Raw genomic sequence first — 24522 nt, 5'->3', positions numbered from 1 at the left:
TTTCAAAAGAAACATAGCGTACCATTATTTCACACAGAATCGCGTTTTCACATATTTTTTTTTAACTCTTTGAGTATTTCACAAGAATCCAAGAATCGTCTTTTCACATCTTTTATAATTCCTTGGGTATATAGAGTATATATCATGTGTCATAAATAATTTAACTTTTTATCAAATATACATGTAATAACCAAATCTAATCTATAGATTGATTTTCTTTCTTTTAAGTGGCAGATATCAATTTATTTATAAAGGCTTTAAAACAGTACTGTATTACAATTTTCTATCGCTCAGCTCCTGTTTGAGTGTATGTAATATTTTTCAATATCGATCGGAAATCGGGATAATTTCGCATTCAAATCATAGAGAATAATAAATCGTCTGCATTATAGAAGGCTTATAACTATCGTATTCTGAACTTACTATACGAGATAGATAAAATTGCATGCCTGTCCATCACTATAAATGTATATTCAGTGCTTATAATATATTTACTTGAATTAGGTACCTAGCATATATATTAATTATTTTTTTTTTTAGATATATTCATGTGTAAATCAATTAACTGTCAATACAGACTTACACTACACTGGCAACTTTAAACTATACATGCACTGGAAGCGGTAACCAACGTACTCTTACATTTAGAAGAGTGAATATAGAACGTCTAAATATTTTGATATGGAGAGTGTATATGTCTCTGACGTCATCGATACTATTTCCGCCTTTATCTCGAAAGTTCTATTCTCACTTACAAGTCAGAGTTATCTTTCTTTGCCCATTGTTTACACACTAGGTAACTAGGAAAAATGAGGGTACCGAAAATCTGCAAAATGTGGAATCTGATTTCAAAACAAATTATATATTTAGTATTTGTAGAATAACCTCTGTTATACATAATAATATCTTGAAAAAATGTTAAAAAACAAAGAAGTTGAAAATTTCCGGTTCGGACAGGAAGTACCGGAAACACACGAAAACAATTTCGAAACAAAGAGAATGTCATGATCTAATACTCCTGTAAATTTCACATCTTTACCTCAAACCGTTTCCGAGAAAAATTCTGGACAAAAGTCCATTTAAAAATTGGAAATTCGGCCGTAACTTCGGACCGGAAGTGAATTTTTCAAAAAACGGAATTTTATATAAACTTCATATATCAGCCTACTATCATGTGAAAAATTGTGAAAATCTATCTAACCATCTCTGAGTAATCGCGCTCACAAAATTTGGGAGGAATAATAATAATAATAATAATAATAACTAGACTCTTGTTGCCATGGCAACAAAAAAGTCTTCCGTTCTTCTAAATCTGTAAGAATTTGCTTTTTTCTGTGTAAAAAACATACATATCATATTTACTGTGAAAGAAAAAAATAACTGGAAAAAAGTCCTTTCAGTACTTAAGGTACTTTGATTTTCATTATCAATCTTGTATAATGCATTTGGCACCTATAAGAGATATACGTAATATATCATTAGCAATTAAAAAAAAATTGTTTGCAATCATTTCTAAGACAAACAAACAGCCGAACACCGTACTATCATAAACTTCACTGTGTGTATGTTTTGGCATAATTGTGTATGGTGTTATAAAAAAATATAATGAATTAAGTTAGTATCACATTAAACGTAAAGTCACTGAGTTTTGTAAAGTTATAATATCAAGATTTGACAGCAGACCTATAAGACAGATTATTCAATTACAGTAATTCTTCAGCAATCGATTGATTGATTATACGTATGTTGTTTAACGTCCCTCTCCAGAATTTTTCACTCACATGGAGACGCCACCACTCGCCGGTGGAGACTGCAAATTTTTGTCCCATACTTTGGCACTTATCGCAATTGAGCAGAGGGGAATCTTTTTTATCCCAGCACCTTCTGCAAAAAGGGACCTCGATTTATACGATCTCATCCAAAGGACCGGTCTCCACGTCCCACAGTCGAAGTTCATAATACCGAGATATTTTATTTTTTATTTTATTCTATTTTTTCACAAGTTTGTTGCATCAGACTTAATTAAGATAATACTTCAAGATCATTTCGAACTCAGGCTACGTAATTGCAGTGCATACAGCGTCAAGTGATTTTGATTGACAGGTCAACACAGGTGCACTTCGTGTGATACTTTTTAAGCTGACAAATATACAGGATATGACCATGACTGACTATGAAATCAGAAAACATTTAAATAAGAATGGGTGTGACCGATATAGAACTAATTTTTGCTCTATGTAAATGGATAGGAGGATCGGGATTAAGAGGGAATCTCTCTCTCTCCCCCTCTCTCTCTCAGACGTAAATTGAACATTTCATAATGACAAATCTACCATTATAGAACATGAAATTCTGTATACATGTAAATGGTAATTATATTCACATGTTACAGATTTAAATCTAAAACGAATATATAATTCAAATGCCTAGCTGCACGAACGTCTCCAAATATTAATCAAGACGGGGGTGGGGGGGGGGGGGGGAGTCTTCAAAGGAATTAGATAGTTTTATGTTTTATGAATTATAAGGAAAAGTACGGACGTCAGTTGCATGTACATAATTATATATCATTACATAAAATTGTGTTCATTCAGGTATACTTATCCCACATATCAACAGACCTGTGCAATTTTTTTTCATGTTTTTTTTTTCAAAAGAAACATATAGCGTACCATTATTTCACACAGAATCGCGTTTTCACATATTTTTTTTTAACTCTTTGAGTATTTCACAAGAATCCATGCCCAAGAATCGTCTTTTCACATCTTTTATAATTCCTTGGGTATATAGAATATAGATCATGTGTCATAAATAATTTAACTTTTTATCAAATTTACATGTAATAACAAAATCTAATCTACAGATTGATTTTCTTTCTTTTAAGTGGCAGATATCAATTTATTTATAAAGGCTTTAAAACAGTACTGTATTACAATTTTCTATCGCTCAATTCCTTTTTGACTGTATGTAATATTTTTTTTAATATCGAAAATAAAACTCGGAAATCGGGATAATTTCGCATTCAAATCATAGAGAATAATAAATCGTCTGCATTATAGAAGGCTTATAACTATCGTGTTCTGAACTTACTATACGAGATAGATAAAACTGCATTCCTGTCCATCACTATAAATGTATACTCAGTGCTTATAATATATTTACTTGAATTAGGTACCTAGCATATATATTAATTTTTTTTTTTTTTTAGATATATTCATGTGTAAATCAATTAACTGTCAATACAGACTTACACTACACTGGCAACTTTAAACTATACATGCATTGGAAGTGGTAACCAACGTACTCTTATATTTAGAAGAGTGAATATGGAACGTCTAAATATTTTGATATGGACAGTGTATATGTCTCTTACGTCATCGATACTATTTCCGCCTTTATCTCGAAAGTTCTATTTTCACTTACAAGTCAGAGTTATCTTTCTTTGCCCATTGTCTACACACTAGGTAAATAGGGAAAATGAGGGTACCGAAAATCTGCAAAATGTGGAATCTGATTTCAAAACAAATTATATATTTAATATTTGTAGAATAACCTCTGTTATACATAATAATATCTTGAAAAAATATTAAAAAACAAAAAAGTTGAAAATTGACCAAACACAAGTTCACTTCCGGTTCGGACAGGAAGTACCGGAAACACACGAAAACAACTTCGAAACAAAGAGAATGTCATGATCTAATACTCCTGTAAATTTCACATCTTTACCTCAAACCGTTTCCGAGAAAAATTCCGGACAAAAGTGCATTTAAAAAGTGGAAATTCGGCCGTAACTTCGGACCGGAAGTGAATTTTTCAAAAAACGGAATTTTATATAAACTTCATATATCAGGCTACTATCATGTGAAAATTGTGAAAATCTATCCAACCATCTCTGAGTAATCGCGCTCACAAAATTTGGGAGGAATAATAATAATAATAATAATAACTAGACTCTTGTTGCCATGGCAACAAAAAAGTCTTCCGTTCTTCTAAATCTGTAAGAATTTGCTTTTTTCTGTGTAAAAAACATACATATCATATTTACTGTGAAAGAAAAAAATAACTGGAAAAAAGTCCTTTCAGTACTTAAGGTACTTTGATTTTCATTATCAATCTTGTATAATACATTTGGCACCTATAAGAGATATACGTTATATCATTTGCAATTTTTAAAAAAAAATTGTTTGCAATCATTTCTAAGACAAACAAACAGACGAACGAACACCGTACTATCATAAACTTCACTGTGTATATGTTTTGGCATAATTGTGATTGTGTTATAAAAAAATATAATGAATTAAGTTAGTATCACATTAAACGTAAAGTCACTGAGTTTTGTAAAGTTATAATATCAAGATTTGACAGCATACCTATAAGACAGATTATTCAATTACAGTAATTCTTCAGCAATCGATTGATTGATTGATTATACGTATGTTGTTTAACGTCTCTCTCCAGAATTTTTCACTCACATGGAGATGCCACCACTCGCCGGTGGAGACTGCAAATTTTTGTCCTATACTTTGGCACTTATCGCAATTGAGCAGTGAGGAATCTTTTTTATGCCAGCACCTTCTGCGACAAGGGACCTCGATTTATACGATCTCATCCAAAGGACCGGTCTCCACGTCCCACAATCGAAGTTCATAATACCGAGATATTTTATTTTTTATTTTATTCTATTTTTTCACAAGTTTGTTGCAGCAGATTTACTTAAAGATCATACTTCAAGATCATTTCGAACTCAGGCTACTTAATTGCAGTGCATACAGCGTCAAGTGATTTTGATTGACAGGTCAACACACGTGCACTTCGTGTGATACTTTTTAAGCTGAAAAATATACAGGATGTGACCATGACTGACTATGAAATCAGAAAGCATCTAATACAGAATGGGTGTGACCGATAAAGAACTAATTTTTGGTCTGGATCGGGATTAAGAGGGAATCTCTCCTCTCTCTCTCTCAGACGTAAATTGAACATTTCATAATTATAAAATATGAAATTCTGCATGTATACATGTAAATGGTAATGTTATTCACATGTTCCAGATTTAAATCTAAAACGAATATATAATTCAAATTCAAGACGGGGGGGGGGCTTCAAAGGAATTAGATAATTTTATGAATTACAAGGAAAAGTACGGACGTCAGTTGCATGTACATGATTATATATCATTGCATAAAATTGTGTTCATTCAGATATACTTATCCCACACATCAACAGACTTGTACAATTTTTTTATCATGTTTTTTTTTTTCAAAAGAAACATATAGCGTACCATTATTTCACACACTCTTTAACTCTTTGAGTATTTCACAAGAATCCAAGAATCGCCTTTTCACATCTTTTATAATTCCTTGGGTATACAGAGTATAGATCATGTGTCATAAATAATTTAACCTTTTATCAAATATATATGTAATAACCAAATCTAATCTATAGATTGATTTTCTTTCTTTTCAGTGGCGGATATCAATTTATTTATAAAGGCTTTAAAACAGTACTGTATTACAATTTTCTATCGCTTAATTCCTTTTTTGAGTGTATGTAATATTTTTTAATATCGAAAGTAAAACTCGGAAATCGGGATAATTTCGCATTCAGATCATAGAGAATAATAAATCGTCTGCATTATAGAAGGCTTATAACTATCGTATTCTGAACTTAATATACGAAATAGATAAAACTGCATGCCTGTCCATCACTATAAATGTATATTCAGTGCTTATAATATATTTACTTGAATTAGCTACCTAGCATATATATATTATTTTTTTTTTTAGATATATTCATGTGTAAATTAACTAACTGTCAATACAGACTTACACTACACTGGCAACTTCAAACTTTACATGCACTGGAAGCGGTAACCAACGTCCTCTTAAATTTTGAAGAGTGAATATAGAACGTCTAAATATTTTGATATGGAGAGTGTATATGTCTCTAACGTCATCGATACTATTTCCGCCTTTATCTCGAAAGTTCTATTCTCACTTACAAGTCAGAGTTATCTTTCTTTGCCCATTGTCTACACACTAGGTAAATAGGGAAAATGAGGGTACCGAAAATCTGCAAAATGTGGAATCTGATTTCAAAACAAATTATATATTTAGTATTTGTAGAATAACCTCTGTTATACATAATAATATCTTGAAAAAATATTAAAAAACAAAAAAGTTGAAAATTGACCAAACACAAGTTCACTTCCGGTTCGGACAGGAAGTACCGGAAACACACGAAAACAACTTCGAAACAAAGAGAATGTCATGATCTAATACCCCTGTAAATTTCACATCTTTACCTCAAACCGTTTCCGAGAAAAATTCCGGACAAAAGTCCATTTAAAAATTCGAAATTCGGCCATAACTTCGGACCGGAAGTGAATTTTTCAAAAAACGGAATTTTATATAAACTTCATATATCAGCCTACTATCATGTGAAAAATTGTGAAAATCTATCCAACCATCTCTGAGTAATCGCGCTCACAAAATTTGGGAGGAATAATAATAATAATAATAATAATAATAAAAAGAAACAATACAATCACTATAAGTCTTCCGTTGTGAACGGAAGACTTAATAATAAAAAGAAACAATACAATCACTATAAGTCTTCCGTTGTGAACGGAAGACTTAAAAAGAAACAATACAATCACTATAAGTCTTCCGTTGTGAACGGAAGACTTAATAAAAAGAAACAATACAATCACTATAAGTCTTCCGTTGTGAACGGAAGACTTAATAATAAAAAGAAACAATACAATCACTATAAGTCTTCCGTTGTGAACGGAAGACTTAATAATAATAATAAGAAACAGAGTAAAAACAATATGTTCCCAAACTTCGTTTGGGGAACATAAATATACTACGTACAGTGTGATAAAAAATAAAATGATTTGAAATTTTAGAGCACTATTAGTGTAAGAACTGATTTATGCAGGCCCATGTAAGAACCAATGGGACGGGACATGCCAGCATATAATATCGACAAAAATGATTAATGCATGTCCATGGGAAGCAGGGGGACGGGGTATGCCAGCATATACTGTACAACAGGTGTAGGAACTGATTAAATGCATGTCCATTATGATAGTCTTAGGAACAAGTGGGAATGGGTATGTCAGCATATATTTTACATCAGAAAAAGGTCTAGGAACTGATTAATACATGTCCTTAGTCTAAGGAACCAGTGGGACGGGGCATGCCAGAATATATTACAGTGTAGGAACTGATTAATGCATGTCGATAGGAAGCAGGGAGGCGAGGCCTGGCAGTCTTTATTATACAATAGAAAAAAACAATGCTAATTTACAGTTGTGCTTCCTCAGTGATATGTCTAAAAAGTTTGTGAAAATTCTTTTCTTGGTTCGGTTGTGCCCCCCCCCCCCCAAATTGGAATGGTATTTACACCCACATCGTATGATCGTTTGGTAATAAACTGTTGGTTTATAGCTGCAGATCTGTAGCTCGCTGGTCAAAAAAAGATCAAAAAAAAAAAAAACAACATTGGTATGGACGACCAGAGAGCTACAGTGGCACCTATTAAAACAAGTGGCCCAAGGGCCTTAACGGTCTTTTGACTATAATACAACAATTTAGAGGATCCACAGAAGTATAAAATAAACTGATAGATGAAGCTTTATTGCCCAAAAGCAAGAGAAATTGGATGACCAGGATCAACGAAATAATTAGTCTAGTACTCAATAACAACCCATACAGGAAGTTCTTCTTGCCCCCATTGCCGTGACGGTAGCCAGTCGGTAGAGCGCTCGCTCCGTGATCGGAAGGCCTTGAGTTCGAAATTCGGCCGCGACTGACCTAAGTCGATAAAGAAAAGGTAGCAACTGTTCCTTCGCCAGGCGCTCGGCACTTTGAAGTGAAAGCTGCGGGTCCTTCGGATGAGACCTTAAAAACCGAGGCCCCGTGTCACGGTTCACTGCCGTGTGGCCCTGACTGCCTAGTGTCGTCTCAATGCCTGAGTGCCGTCTCACTGATCAATGGGCCTGAGTGCCGATTAAAGGTCTAAATTTGAAGCCCTTCACCGGTATATGGTGACGTCTCTATATGAGAGAAAAATTCTTGAATGGGACGTAAAACAACAATCAATCAATCAATCAATCTTGCCTCCATTTATCACTATCACCTTGCAGACTATTAACAAAACAATAGTTTCTTTGGTAGTTGGTACTACTTTTAACTCATATTACAACCTCTCACATTGGCCTCTCTTGGTCTTTGAAGAACATTTAATAAGATAAGTTATTTTTGTCAATCTTTTTTATCAATTATTTACAAGTCTACCTCATCATTAAAACTATAGAAAAGTACTTTTTGTATTATACAAAAAAAAAAAAAAAAAATCGTGCATAATTCTCTTATTCTATGAACCCTTCATATTTATTACTTATAATGATAAATTATTAAAGGTGAATGGCAAAGGGGAATATCTTCTCTCGGTAGGATACAAATTAAGAACCCTCTCTACACTGCACACTAAAGAGTTCTGATTCTGTGGTATTTTTCTGCAGCAAAATGCTCTGTCCTTAGATCTGAATTCAAATTAATTGAAATCTTCAGTGTATTACTCAATTTGTGATCAATTCAAGCATTCTGAGCATTTTAAAAGGCCAAGATTAAATTAAATGAACACTTTTCAGGTATTTTCTCCACTGAAGTAAACACAGTGATTTCTGTTCATTGATACTTTGTAACGTACCATATATCGAAAACTCAATAGATAAGCTTAATATTTACACATTTATATAGTATAAATTTCTCAGTGTCCAAAACACATTTTGCAATGGTGAATAGAGGGTCCTTAATACAGTGCTGGCCAGCACCAGAACATTTGACCAAATGGTCCAGAATATTAAAAATCTGGTTTCAAAACCCTTGCTTATTGAAAGTTTTACTGTCTTTGTCTTCGAGATGCCCAGGAGAAGAGAAGATTTTCAAAGAAACAATGCATTTTCACTATAGTTTCAACACAGCCCCATCCTAACACCAGAACCCATGAAAATCACATTTGGAAGAGATACCCTCGCTCATCATAACCATGCACTTAGTTGAAAATTTTCAAAGAATTCAGAAATTAACACATTTTCACTTTATTATCAATGGAGCCCCCCCCCTCCCGAAACACCAGACCCCCTGACCCTGGGACCACAAGTTTTAAAAATTTTGGAAGAAGCACCCTTGCTCATCATAACTATGCGCTTTATTCATCTGCTCAATACCAGGAGCAGGCTAGATTATTTAATAAAATTAATACATTTTACTATATTATCAATAGAGTCCACTCCTACACCAGAACCTCTGACCCAGGGGTAATGAAACTCACAATTCAGGAAGAAGCCCCCTTGCTCATCACAACTATACACTTAATTTCTTTGCTTTATAACCAGAAGCAAAAAAGAATATTTTCAAAGAAATTATGCATTTTCACTATATATTCAATAAAGCCCCCCCCCCCTTCACCAGAACCCCCGACCCTGGGGTCATGAATTTCATAATTTTGGAAGAGGCATCCTCGCTTATCATAACCATTACCATACACTTTGTTTGTTCACATAAAACCCAGGACCATAGAAGAAGATTTTCAAAGAATTAATGCATTTTCACTATTTAATCAATAGAGCCCGGCCTTAATACCAGGACTTCTGACCCAGGTGCCTTTAAATTAATTTTGAAAGGGGCACCCTTGCTGATCATAACCATATACTTAGTTTGTTCACACAATACTTTGAAGCAGAGAAGACTTTCAAAGAATTGATGCATTATCACTATATAATCAATAGAGCTCCGCCCTAACACCAGGTCCTCTGACCCAGGGGCCAATAAATTAATTTTGGAAAAGGCACCCTTGCTGATCATAACATATACTTAGTTTGTTTACATAAAACTTAGAAGCAGAGAAGAAGATTTTCAAAGAATTGATGCATTTTCACTAATAATCAATAGAACTCCGCCCTAACACCAGGACCCCTGACCCAGGGGCCATGAATATCACAAATTTGGAAGAGGCACCCTTACCCATCACAACTATATACGTGGTTTGTTTGTTTAATAAACAGGAGCAGAGAAGAAGATTTTCAAAGAAATAATGCACTTTTACTTTATAATCAATAGATCCCCCCTTCCTGCAGAACCCTGACCCTGGGGCCACAAATTTCACAGTTTTGGAAGACGCACCCTTGCTCATCATAACTATGTGATTAGTTAGTTTGTTTAATACACAGGAGCAGAAAAGATTTTTAAAGAAATAATGCATTTTCATTACATGTATACAGGGTGTTTCAGAAAACATGCAACCATTTTGATTAGTTACATGTACTTTTTACTCGTGTTTCATCCAATACCATCCACCAACATATAAAATTAAAAGGTACAATTTCAAAATTTATTCTTGTTAAAATATAATGAATCCGGCAAATAGATAATGAGTTACGAAAGAATAAAGAAAACCTTTAAAATTCATCTAGTTACAAAATATGTTCAAAATGGTATCATTTTTGCTGAATGAATAAATGTAATCGATGCAGGAAATTTCTGATAACCATAACTAGTGCACAAAATTTCTTTGCTATGAACCTTGATTCATTTTTTTATAGTTACTATTTTGAGTGTATGAGTCGTGATAGGGTGTGTTTTATAAACTGTGACCTTTAAATGTCTTCAGAGATAAAACTTAGGGGGTTAAATCAGGTGAATGTCGAGGCCTAATATTTTTGGGATTTGGAAGAGGAATAGTCCTCCAAATATTTATTTTAACAAGTCCAATGTGTGGACTTCTCATGTTCAAGTTGCATTCGTTTACAAGGTCAGTTATTTTACTTAAAGGATTTCATGCGAGTCCCTGTATCAACGTCTCTAACATTCTCAAAGTTTTCCTGTGTTCTGATTGTCTTCGTTCTTCCAAGTTTTCCTTTTCTTTTATCATTTACCTTCCATTATATTCAAAATTTGTACAATTTTATACAACTTCCCCTTTTTATCAAATTCTGGATACCTATCAATATTGTCCTAATCACAGGAACTCGACATGCTTTGATAAAACAGTGTCAAAACTTCCATAATTCCATATTCAGAATGAAATGACCTGTTTTTCAATGATGTCAAATATGATGTCATAATTAATTCAAATGATAATTATTTCCCAAAATTTTGTTATCGATAAGATCTTTAGCCTATTTACTATAATTTTAGATAAAACTTTTATATATTTCTGTTTGCATATCAATAAAGTGAGGAAAGGAAATGGTAGCATGTTTTCTGAAACACCCTGTATGACCTACATAGCCCCGCCCTAGCGCTAGCACCAGAATCCCTGATCCCGGGGCCATTTTCAGAATGACCTATACTAGTAACTTGATAAATGAAGAATTAATGTCTGTGCAAGGTTTTTTTTTAAATCAAAAATTTATACACACATAAAATGCAGGTAAAATCATTCAAATGGTCCTTGAATTTTATTAACATGGGATTCATATTGACGCAATCTAAAGTGACTGGAAGCAATTCATTTCTATATGTTCCCATTTTATTGTGATATTACTATATTGTAATGGGAAAATTTACCCAATTGTTTTTTTTTAAGAAGAGAGATGGAGACTAGAGGCAAGGAGTGTGTTAGTTGTTGTAAAATGTGCTTTATGTTTTTGTTTTGAACATATTTTATTGAATAAATCAAAAGGATTGGAAACAAGTTCTTACAACTTACTAGTTCCAAATATTGTCGCCGGCTACAATATATACCGATGAACGACAATATGTGCAGTGAGGGTAGGTACATATTGTCGCCGACGACAATATGTACCGTCACAGACCGTAGGACAGCGCCGCGAGAATTCTATCGGCATCGAAAGCAAGTCTTTTTGACTTGCCTAGATGGCCGAGCGGTCTAGCGCGCTGTTCCTGTGCTGCTAGGAGACAGATTCCGTAGGTCGAGAGTTCAACCCCGGGCTGGGGCGGAAGTGAGTGTCCTTGTAAAAGTGGATTTCTTTGTGCTTTCTATATATATATATATATATATATATATATATATATATATTGATCCTAAGGTATGGTCGTAGTAACAAACTTGAAAATGTACCTAAAAAGTAATCAATGTTTATTCTTGGTGAGTGTTAAGAATAACCAACGAAAGCTGAATTATCACGTACTCCAATGTCGGTTATCATTTTCAAAAGCGCCAAAAGTTAACACTTATTAATTTCAAAGTCTGCTCAAATCATCGTAGCATATTGCTTTTTTCTATCTGATTTAATTTGTATGTTAACTTACATATGTTGTTACTGTTAAAAAATTAGCCCAGGCGAACGGTGTATCCTTTCGAATAAAAAAAATTTTTGTGCCCGAGTATGTTCCTTCAGAATATTCCAAGTCCGCACTAGAATTACTGTCTTATCAAGATAATATTTTTGATCGAAGCGAAGTGATTACAATTATAATTCATAATCATAGAGATGGAACAAAGATGTGTTCATTGAATAGAATGTTACGATCAGGGATCAGTTGTCAATGTCTTCATTTGGCTTTTATCTGTTATAATATTTCTAAATAGATTCAAGAAATGAGAAGTTAGATCTTGTTTAAAGGACGACTACCTCATAAAAATATTTTTAATGCGGATTAAAAAAAATGTTGATGTTTAAAAAGCTTTTATGATACAACAAACTAATAAAATATTCGTCTTCTGTAAAGTACTCTTTAGCATAAATTCAGTGAACTTATGTAAAAATGAAAACACATTTTCATCAGTATAAGATCTGTATGAATTATACATGAATGTTACATAATACCTAACACCTAGAACAGATCCATGTATGTTTCTTCCATCACAGATACATATCTTAAATCTTCTCTGCGAATATTCTGTTTTATCGTAAGCTTGGTCGTGGCACCATAAATACGCTCTGTGCTCATAGCCAAAAGGAAACAATCTGCCATAAAATTAGAAATCATCTTTCTTTTGCTTATTTATTGTAGTGGTTAATTGGATATAACTTTTTTTCTGTAAGAAAAGTACAAGCATGATACCGTAGCTTTCATCGAAAACATTGGAATATCTTCTTGCATCTCCATGAACGCCTTTGAAGGAGGTCAATTACTTGACGGTACGTGGTGTTGGGGTAATTTTGACAGTTAATTTTCCCGCCAATAATTGTTTTACCAGGCGACACCTTGCATTGCTTCAATATTCCGTTTGGTAAGTAAGAGAAATGTATAATGCTATGTGACTGTCAATGATTTAATTCAGACTTAATTGAGAGTGTATAAATATTATTGATTAGTATATTGGTATCTTATTGCTAGTATATATGTCATACCTTATCAAAATCACCGATTTAAGTGCAAGACCAATGTCATATATGTGCATGTATATCATAATCTAGGTCAACTGACCCATTTAATCCCTCTTTTCTGACGCGACATTCTTCATTAGCTATAAAACACGGAGTCAGTGATTAATAATTAAAAGTGTATAGCATCAAAAGTTTTCCCTTTCGCGTTTAAAATAAATTCAGAAAGTCCAGTAGAAAATATAGTGTATTTTAGACGATGTTTATGAAATAAACGTGTTTGAAATTGTTCAAAAAATTTCAATAAGTCTGAGAATTTTCTGTTATCAAAACCCTTGAGTTAACATAGAAACTTAATCTTAATACAGATTCCCCGTGAAATCGCACTTAAATCGATACAAGAACTCGTATTAGATATATCTGTTCGTTCTTCTGTTGTGTTGTCGAAATATTGCGATAGAGATAGATGTTTTTCAGGTCATTTTTTAATAACCTTGTTCTCTAGCCAGTACAAATTTATAGATGCTGTCAAAAGAGTTTTCTGTTAAAATGTAGCTTTTTATCATCAGGTGGTTGCGAATGTGTTTACGTTATGTATAAATTTAATCAGAGATTTTTGACGTTTTAAAAACCTGTTGAAGAGTTCCTTACTTTAATATCATTTAATGAAACCCCTTTACAAACTTCTATTTTACCTACAGCGTTGTTGTAAATGTAAAGCTAGTTATTCCCGGATTTACTGAAATTGAAAAAAAAAAACAGCCAGATGACTAAAATATGACGTCCAAAGCATCAAACTGCAACCTTTATACTGAAAGCAAATTTCAAAGAAACGGTGCTTTTATGGGATGAAATTTTTATTGATGAACATAACACCTGTGAGGATCTCCTACAGGTAGCATAAGAATATGAAATAGCATATCAGTTCGATTAAATCCAAATAGGACATACGAATAAATGTCGTTATCAAACAAATTTCCAAAAGCCATCAAGCACAATTTGAACTTGAGCAATTTTACCGCTAAAGTTTAGTATAAATTGATATAGCTGCAGACCTGTAGCTCAATGGTCTGAAAAACGACGAGAGAGTAACAGTTCTGAAAATTTTAATGCTAATAAGTAATATAAATTACGCAAAATAATATAATAATAATAAAACAAAAAGGCGCTTACAGTTCCAAAATTTAAGCCGCCATCTGAAAATAAAATTAAACTTTCGTTTGAGAAAATCTTTTTTGACTTCTTCAAAATAAAACATAGAGCACAAGCAAATTTAATAGTTCTCCTTTGCCTAACATTGAGACAATTCTATATAATAATATAAATATATTGTTTGTTTGTTTGTTTTTTTTTGTTTAACGTCTCTCTCGAGAATTTTTCACTCATATGGAGACGCCACCACTTGCCGGTGGAAAGCTGCAAATTTTGACCCTATACTCGGCACTCAGGGCCATTGAGCAGTGAGGTATATATATATATATATATATATATATATATATATATATATATATATATATATATATGCGAAAAAAGAATATGAGACAACAACAGTTGAAGTGAAATGAAGAAGGTTTTTACGTTTTAAACATTCAGGGTAACTTTTAAAATGTCTGCAAATGATTTTTTGATAATAAAATTTGAACTTTAAACCCAAAATCTATTTTTTGTTTGCGATGTCTGCGACTTTTGTTTCATAATCGATTAGTAGCATCGAAGAGCTCCAATCGATCGATTGTTGGCGACAATCGTTTCATCACTAATATATATATATATATATATATATATATATATATATATATATATATATATATATATATATATATATATATATATATATATATATATATATATATATATATATATATCCCAGTATCAAGTGAGCTACAGATCTGAAGGACTTGATATATTAAATCGAAAGTTTTTATGTCATTTTCCTCGATCATTTATTTCTATTTCCTGATGCATACCCCCCTTTCATAAAAGCAAGACAATAAATAAATGAAATAGATATATAAAACTAAAGATATATACATGTAAATAGTTATCAATTTTTTTGTGCAGACTGTTTAAAAATTAAATTAGAATCATACCGGTGAAGGAGAAAGGGCGTAATGTAAAAATAAGACAGAGCTGCAAAGTTTACGAGTGCCATGGTACCTGTTATCAACTTTTTGAAGAGGAAACCGATTATTTTTCAAAAGAAAACCAGTAATATTTGTTAAAGATTATTTTTAAAAAGTGAGCAATGCATCTGCAAATTAAATGACATGCGAGGCAAAGATAAGCGCAGCATTGATGAAAGTAGATCTTCCAATGCTTAATATGCAGAAAAATTAATTAGTATCAAGGTTAAATATTGTAATAGAAGTCTAACGTAGTGCGTACGTTAGAAAGGAGAAAAATTTTTGTCTGAGATTCTGCATAGAATGCCTTTTGTTTGTTTTTGAAATCTGTCTTATTTGAAGAAAAGAGCTCTCTCGTGATATCTTGGAGATCATGACATAAATCCATTTAAGCATAAGTGCAATATGTAATGTGGAGTCAATATAAAACTTTTTGCATATTCTGATAAAAAATTTCTTCTGGCATAAGTGTAGAGCTCTTAAACTGACAGTTTTAGTACATTTGTCGTTTACTGATTTTAATTTGAAAATTAAAATAAGTACACGACTTTTCCTCTGCTTATTATCATCAAGGCAGAATCTGGGTCATTAGACGTGATATAGACAACTTATTGAGGACCTGTTACAAAAGGAAGATCTCATATTCTTTTTTCGCATATTTTAACTGTTATGTGTTATTTGAAGAGAGAAGAATCATGAAAAAAACCCTCTAGATACGGATATACCTGTTGATAGTAAAAAAAAAAAACTTCGGTTCTCACCTAACTTTCACAACTTCAATCCGAGCACAGTAAAAGCTTTTATTTCTTATAATTTATAATTACATAATCTAAATATCATCTACCGTAGAGGAAATGCCTTTTTTATATTGGTTACTACTAGTAGATAACATTCAAATAGTCAGCCTTAAAATATCAAGTTATATATGCGTTTTCAATTTATATTTGTAAAGTGCCCTGACTTTTAAGAAGCCATATTGTTGATCAGATATCAAACTCAATATTGATTATGCCTTCTTGGTTTAAAAGATTCATATCATTATTAAAGGTATATTAATGGACTCTTGTAATGATCTCATTCAGCGCCTTAATTTGTAAAAGTGCCTGCATAAGGTGCCGTTCATGGTGATTTATTTTATCTTCAATTAAGTATAAAATTAATCAAAGATCGAACACGTCGTATGTATTTGCCTGTAAACATTTGAAGGATGTTTGAGATAAAAGTCACACCAGAAAGAATATCATTGCCAAAAGAAAAAGATGGAAGAGTTCTGAATAAGTTATGCGCAATTTGGCTAAGAACGTTGGCCGTCGAGCTCATTTCTTTTAATTTTCAACACAAGCCCGAAACAAACAAGGATCATAAACTACCGCAATGACCCGTGACATATTGATATTTTCTTGGGGTGAAAAAATGCAGATTGAAACTCTTTGATTCCTGAACTAGAAGCTAGCACTGGATAATTATGTTCCCATGTGTCGAATAACGTCTAAAAACGTGTAAACGATTTAAAGGGTTTTTGTATGTCTTTAAGCAGTTTTTAGCATAATATGATAGAAATATGTCTTTCTTATCTGGAAAAACAACAATCGTGTGGGTAGAAAAAACAAACTTTAGCAATGAAAGTGCTGAAAATATGATAACAAAAATGCATGCAATTTACGCATAAAGAGAAAATCGAAAAGAGATACGATGTAATTAGTTCTTTAAGGCGGAAACTTGCGAAAACAAGTCTAGCTCTCAGGTCGAGAAAGTGTGTATTAAACTAGTCAGACATTATAAAAGATATTTGTGCAAGTTAAATTTTATTGCAAAGTCATTAATCAAAATACCAATACACTTTTCTGAGAATATCAGTACACTGTGTATATCCCTTTCTTCCTTTTTCAATGAAACAGATCCACATGCGTGAACCTAGGTTTAGGTCACGCATGCGCACCAGCAAGTAATATTCAGGGCTCTGAAATTTTGTTGTAAATAGAAGAAGAAGAAGAATCATAACTATCGATTTAAGAGCAACCCCTGGGTATTGTGCTGCCTGAATTGTTCTCTTACCGTATGAATAAAGAAAATATCTTCTTCATAACTATCCCCTCGAAACGAAGTTGGAGGGCATATAATAACGCGCTTTTATGTGTATGGGTGAGTGAGTGTGTCCTTGCATGCGTCACGGAAGTTACGCAAGTTATTATTTATATCGAGATTGATGTGTTCTTTTGCGAGGGGATGCCCTTGATTGACTTTTAACTACTCGCCTGTATTTTGTTATTATGAATACGAGGGTCATTCAAAAAGTTCGTAGACTTTTGTCATAACTTTTTTTTTATTTAACGTCATATTATAACTAAATTTGGTATATATTTGGTAACATATTTTAACAATAGATTCAAATAATTTGAGTCAAAAAATTGGAATATTCATGTGCATGTTTTTACTTATCTTAAATCTTGTAAAAATATCATGATGATGAGGGACATTGTTTACAAATTTTTTGAATGACCCTCGTACAAATTCTATTCACACACGATAAAGGAAAAATACACTGTAACAGTTTATTTTTCTTTTAAAGATATTCGCTCCTCAGCCAGGAACGATAACTTAAAATTATTAAATTCAAAATGAAGCTTGATTTTTTCTCTTTTCGCGCAACATTTTTCATCCATGCTCCTCAATATAATTGATGGTTCTTTGAAGTTCTAGAAACGGTCTTGTATAAAGTTGACATTTATACCCCATAAAAGTACAAAAATAAATACATTTTAGAGAAATCCTTCCTTTGATACCAATATTTTCAATACTTCCCGTGAACACAGCTATAGGTCCCGACTGTATTAGCCATAAAATGTCAAAATCTACTGTTCATTCTGTTGTTAAACCACTTACTATGTTATACTATCAGAAAAAATATTTCCATCTTTTTGGAAAATAGCTCATGTTATTCCTCTCTTTAAAAAGGATGATCCCTCTTTGGTTTCTAATATTGACCTGTGTCGGTGTTATCCTGTGTTAGTAAAATTACGGAAAGAATTATTTTTAAACATGTGTACAATTATTTTCATAGTTATAACCTGTTTTATCGATATCAAGCCGGTTTTTTACCCGGTCATTCTACTGTATATCAATTATTAGAAACGTATCATAGTGTTGTACAAAAAATTGATGAAGGTAAATTATGTTGTATGGTTTTTTGTGATTTGTCATGTTATATGTAAACGATGTTGCTGAAAATATAATGTCCATGTGTAGATTGTTTGCTGATGATAATTCGCTTCAACAAAGTTCATACAATTTTTTAGATATCGAATACAAGCTAAACCACGATTTACATATTTTAGAATTATGGTCAGATAAATGGCTTCTAAAATTTAACCCATCTAAAACAAAGGGTGTTTTCTTTAACACGAAGTCTATTTCTGTCCTGCCTAAATTATTCTTTAAAGGAGATAGGCTGGAGAACGTTCCAGTCCATAGACACTTGGGCTTATTATTGTCACAGAATCTTAGCTGGTCTACATATATTGACGGTATTGTAAACAATGCTTATAAAAATTTGGGCTTTTGAAAAAACTGAAGTTTTAATCGAGTAGAAATAACCTTTCAAAATTGTACACTACACTTGTTAGACCAATGCTTGAATACGCTTCAATCTATTGTTTGGGATGGTTGCTATGAAAATGATTCTGAAAAGCTTGAAAAAATACAACTAGCTGCAGCTAGAATTGTCAAAGGACTTCCTATTTTTGCGTCTACAGAAACACTTTATTTAGAAACTGGTTGGGGAAACTTTGATATTTAGGCGCTATATTACAAAAATGACTACTATGTTCAAAATTCATAAAGGGACTGTTCCTGAATATTTAAGTAATATTACATGTATAACAAACAAGCATGAAAATATATCAAAATGCAATACCCGCAATAAAGAGCAGTTTATTATTCCAAGATGTAGATTAGAACTATTCAAAAGGTCATTTGTACCAGACGCTGTGAAACAATGGAACTTATTGAAATTAGAAACAAGAGAAGCCATTTCAATTAATTCATTCCGTAAAAACTTAAGAGCTTGTACAAAAATCAGCAATCCGCCAACGTACTTTTATGCCCCCTGGATCGAAAGATCCCGGGGGTATATTGTTTTTGTCCTGTTTGTCTGTTTATCTGTTTGTCTGTTTATCTGTTTGTCTGTCTGTCTGTTGTCAACTTTAACCTTGCCCATAACGTTTGATTGGTTGGAGCTATGACTTTCATATTTCACATGTCTATTCCTTGTGACAAGACCTTTCTTTGGGTACCATTATATTTGACCTTTTGACCTTGACCTTGGAGTTTGACCCACTTTTGCAAAATTTTATGAGACTTTAACCTTGGCCATAACTTCTGAACATTTGGTGCTTGGGGTTTCAAACTTCACTTGTATATTCTTTATGACAAGGCCTTCCTTTGGATACCAACCACTTTGACCTTTTGACCTTGACCTTGGAGTTTGACCTACTTTTGAAAAACTTTAACCTTGGCCATAACTTTTGCACAGTTGGTGCTTGGGGTTTCAAACTTCACATGTGTATTCCTTGTGACAAGACCTTCCTCTGGATATCAACCTCTTTGACCCTTTGACCTTGACAGAGGAGTTTGACCTACTTTTGAAAAACTTTAACCTTGGCCATAACTTTTGAACGGTTAGAGCTAGGGCTTTCATACTTCACATATGTAATCCTTGTGACAAGACCTTCGTTTGGATACCAACCACTTTGACTTTTTGACCTTGACCTAGGAGCTTGACTTACGTTTGAAAAACTTTAACCTTGGCCATAACTTTTGAATGGTTGATGCTAGGGCTTTCATACTTCACATATGTAATCCTTGTGACATCACCAACCTCTTTGACCCTTTCACCTTGACCTAGGAGCTTGACCTACGTTTGAAAAACTTTAACCTTGGCCATAACTTTTGAATGGTTGATGCTAGGGCTTTCATACTTCACATATGTAATCCTTGTGACAAGACCTTCCTTTGGATACTAACAACTTTGACCTTGACCTTGATGTTTTACTTACTTTTAAAAAAATTTAACCTTCGCCATAACTTTTGAACAGTTGCAGCTAGGACTTTCAAATTAAACATTTTTTTTATTTTTTGGCCTGGATTTTGACTTGCATTTGAGAAACTTTAACTTTCGCCATAAGCTGCCATACGGGGGCATCAGTGTTTCACAAACACATCTTGTTCTTTTGGCAAACGCTACACAAGCATAATTCATACTAAACTAAGACACAACTGTTTACTTAATTATGATCTTTATAAACGCAATATCATCAACAGTCCCTTTTGTTCATGCGGAAAGTATGAAGATGCTTATTATTATATTTTTGCTTGTAGAAATTATGCAAATGCTAGGAACAATCTTTTCAACCACCTGCTTTTGCTTGATGAATTGGTTACAATTGACACAAACCTGTTATTATGGGGTGATAAAGATTTGCCTGTACTTACTAATAACAATATTTTTGCTGCTGTCCATAGATTTATTGATGAAACATGTAGATTTTAAATTGACGTCTTATTCACTTATATCACTTGAAAATATTATATCTTAATGTATTATTTGCATGACATATTGTTATATTTAAGGAGAGGAACCAGTAAGTTGCAAGAACTTTTGTTTCCAATCCTTTTGATTAATTCAATAAAATATGTTCAAAACCAATGTTTCATTAGCATGCTATGAATTAAGAAGTGATATGTGATGTCTTGCAATGATAGCACAAGCTTTTTACACTATGTTTTATATTATAATTGAAGTAAACAGAACTGAAGTACCGAATACTAGTAAGTATAAAAAAACATGTAATTTTCTTCGAATGCCTGGATACCTGTAAATTTTTATCCTAAAACATATTTGTTGATCAATTTCAATTAGAAAATGCATAGCGGGTGCTTTTATTCGCGTTTCCTGAAATATATTTGAGATTCGATAATTGTCCCTACATGATATGATTAACTATAATAATGAGCTATGAAGAAATACCATGGGTAAAAGTATACATTACTTTGAGAATTCAGGGTCATTTTGTGAGCATTTTCAATAGCTTTACTCCTGATTTTCAGAACCTGAGGATCGGACTACCTTAAAGTGCGCTGATAGCTTTGGTATTCATAATGTCTTTCACTACTATAGTAATTAACAATTTTCAGAATAGTTGAATAATTAAGTGATATATCCCTTTTTGTGTCGTTGCCGCTTCGTATCCTACTGACTAACTAATAGCTATTGATATGGGAAAATAACCTGAATTTGAAGAGAACAACGGTTTACGACGTCCGTGAGGTTTTATTATTTATAGAAAAGTGTACAAAACAAAGCATTAATAGACTAGACTTGGCTCAGGTCCTCCCTAAAAAGCGTTATATAATCAAGAAATTAAACCATTTTTTTTAAATAATTAAAATCCAAAAAACCCATTAAATTTAACTAAGTAAACAACTTGAAATATTAAGCCAAAAATTTAAAATTATTAAAAAAAAATCTGTTATTATAGAATCAAAGTTTATAAGCAAACTATCAGGATGCAGTGCAATAAACAAGGAAAATATTTAAACAAAACGTATTTACAATGAATTACAATCGGGTGTGCTCTACTGACAGACGCGCACCTAAATGCACATGACGAACATTTATAGATCTCATAATATTAAACGAAGCTTCGCAAATCTAACAGTTAAACATCAAGATAATATATTGATGCAAAGCATCAAATCGACCGCAAACGTTTCACATGCTGGTCATAATACTGTCCTTTACAAAAATTTTGATGTTTCTTGTGCAAAATTTGTACTAGAAAATTTAACTGGAACTCTCGTTTACACTCGTCGTTTATATTAACAGAGAATTAACTAAAACATTCCCCGGAAGATTAAATCTGGTGTGGGATTTACGTAGGGGAAATCCTACTCTAGAGTCATTTTTCCAAGGAGGACAAAACGCCTGTTTAAGAAGAAAGGGTTCCGACAATTAAGATTTTGTATATATAAAGGAACATTCTGATAAAAATTTAACTCAGATTTCGAAAATAAAGATAATAGCGAGCTCAGCGAGCAGCGCGAAGCTCGCTCAATAGACTAACGTGTAAGAACAGAGGTAATTCGAAATGAAATCTGTACGTCAAGCAAATTTTCTGGTGCAACATTCCCAAAAATCCTTCGCTTCCAGGGTTCCATGCGAAATTATTACAAAACATACAAATTTATTTTTTGAATAAAGGATAATTGTTCCTTACCAATAGATACGTTTACTTTTATTTCTTTGCATCGTGCTTAAAAAAACAAAACAAAAAATAATTGCATCTACTCTACAACGTATTTCATTTATGATTGCACAAGACCCTGTAGTCTTGTTCAACCAGACGTTCGGTTGTCTACATAAATTCCGACGTCATATGACGTCACAGTCTAGACTGTGTCTCTTGCGGTTTGAAGAGGCGGATCCATCAACGTTACAAGTGTAAGCTGTGTATAGGTTTTTGATGGTACAACTGTGCTCGCCCCAACGGTCACACCGTGAAACATATTAGCGAGCGCAGCGAGCTCAAAAGACTAACGTGTAAGAACAGAGAAATTCGGAATGACGTATACGTCAGGCAAATTTTAGTGTGAAACCTTCCCAGAATCCCCTCACTACCAAGATTCCATGCGATAATGGCGATAAAAATAATATAAAATATTAAAATCTTGCAGTTTGCCGAGAGCTTAAACTTAACAAAAAATAATTGATTTACTCTACAACGTATTTCTTTGAAAATTGCACTAGGCCAGTCTCTTTCAACTAGACGCTCGGCTGTCTCCGTGTCTCTTAGCACGGACTGACAATAGTCGTGAGTTTGTTTTGCTTTCTCGCATTTCTACTCTGAATTTTCTGGATCATATTTTTAATTTTTTTCATTAATACACAATTTTTTTTTCAACTTTTCTTACGTATTAAGGATAAAATTTACTTTGTGAAAGTGCAGGGATGTGTCAATCAAACGCGTCCCGAAATTCGTAGTTTCAATATTTTTCAGATAAAAGAAGTTTATTATATTTTCATGTGAATGCTATAGCAACATCTAAGTCATGATACTATACAGAAAATTAGAAAGTAATATGTTAGACGGTGCGACTGTTGGTGAAGGCGGAGCCATCAAGTGAACATTTCTACATTTTATTGTTTAATCATAAATCAGTGTTAAAATCAAGTAGTAAATCATAACACTCAAAATCAAATAGCATAACGGGGAAAGAGCGTGCACTGGTCCAGTCAAGGATTCAACCTACCCAGGCCCAAGAACTCTTAAAAACCTTAACTCTTTCACCTATGTATCTGTCCAACAATTAATACGTGAACTTGCATGTCAAGCATCATTTCTTTATCTTTCACGACTTACTTTAAAAACCACAATCCAGAAACATCAAGTCATTTAATTCTCATCTTTTACTTCCAATGTATAGTCATGACATCAAATACAAATAAGGACAGTTGTCAGGGACTACATTGGAAGTCGAGCTTGGGACCCAAACTACAGAAAGATGATCTGACTCCTGGGTTATCGGGACACTTGGAAACTCATCATCTGACCAACACTAGGGCTGTGTATCGTGAGGGCTAAAAGTATTAGCATCGCAAAATTTCTGAGATTATTTTCTTAATGTCAATTGAAAAAATGTAGAGTAAATTTAACGTTTCTGCATTTTTTAAAAACTAATCTGATTCGAATAGTCTTTAGTGCTTTCTAAAACTAACATAAAAGCAAGGTAAAAATCTTTTCTTTTTAATATCTGGAAAAACGAATTTAACTCAATAAAAGGTTTTTTTCCAGATATTAAATTGTTTAAGCGAAAACTATTAGAATTTTAAAACCAAAACTTGTGAATAATAGGTTACATTTTTGGGAAGTATCGAATAGAATATTTATCGATGTATCGAACCCCCCACCCCCTCTCTGCATCAGTAACTGATGTTTTGTGACATCCCTATCCACCACATAATTAATAAAAAGGATCATATATATGGAAGCTTTAAAAAAAGATATTTTAGTACTACTCAACAACATTGAACTCTTTACA

The 24522-nt window shown here is 32.9% G+C and overlaps 2 protein-coding genes across 2 annotated transcripts in view; both read left to right on the top strand.

Moving 5' to 3' along the window:
• Positions 1-24522, top strand: part of LOC133173165 (large ribosomal subunit protein uL4-like) — a 389882-nt gene that overhangs the window by 90676 nt on the left and 274684 nt on the right. The gene's annotated exons all lie outside the window — the stretch shown is intronic.
• The window catches only part of LOC133173181 (zwei Ig domain protein zig-8-like), a 59955-nt gene continuing 48496 nt past the window's right edge, over positions 13064-24522 (top strand). The window contains exon 1 of the mRNA XM_061308143.1: positions 13064-13209. The gene's annotated coding sequence lies outside the window, so the exon portion shown is untranslated. The remainder of the gene's footprint in view (positions 13210-24522) is intronic.

Source organism: Saccostrea echinata, unplaced genomic scaffold (assembly GCF_033153115.1).
Source record: "Saccostrea echinata isolate AGI-Se365-2 ecotype Australia unplaced genomic scaffold, CSIRO_AGI_Sech_v1 ptg000002l, whole genome shotgun sequence".
Classification (NCBI taxonomy): domain Eukaryota; kingdom Metazoa; phylum Mollusca; class Bivalvia; order Ostreida; family Ostreidae; genus Saccostrea; species Saccostrea echinata.
Note: the sequence above shows the minus strand (reverse complement) of the source record. Positions and strands in the feature narration are given on the sequence as shown.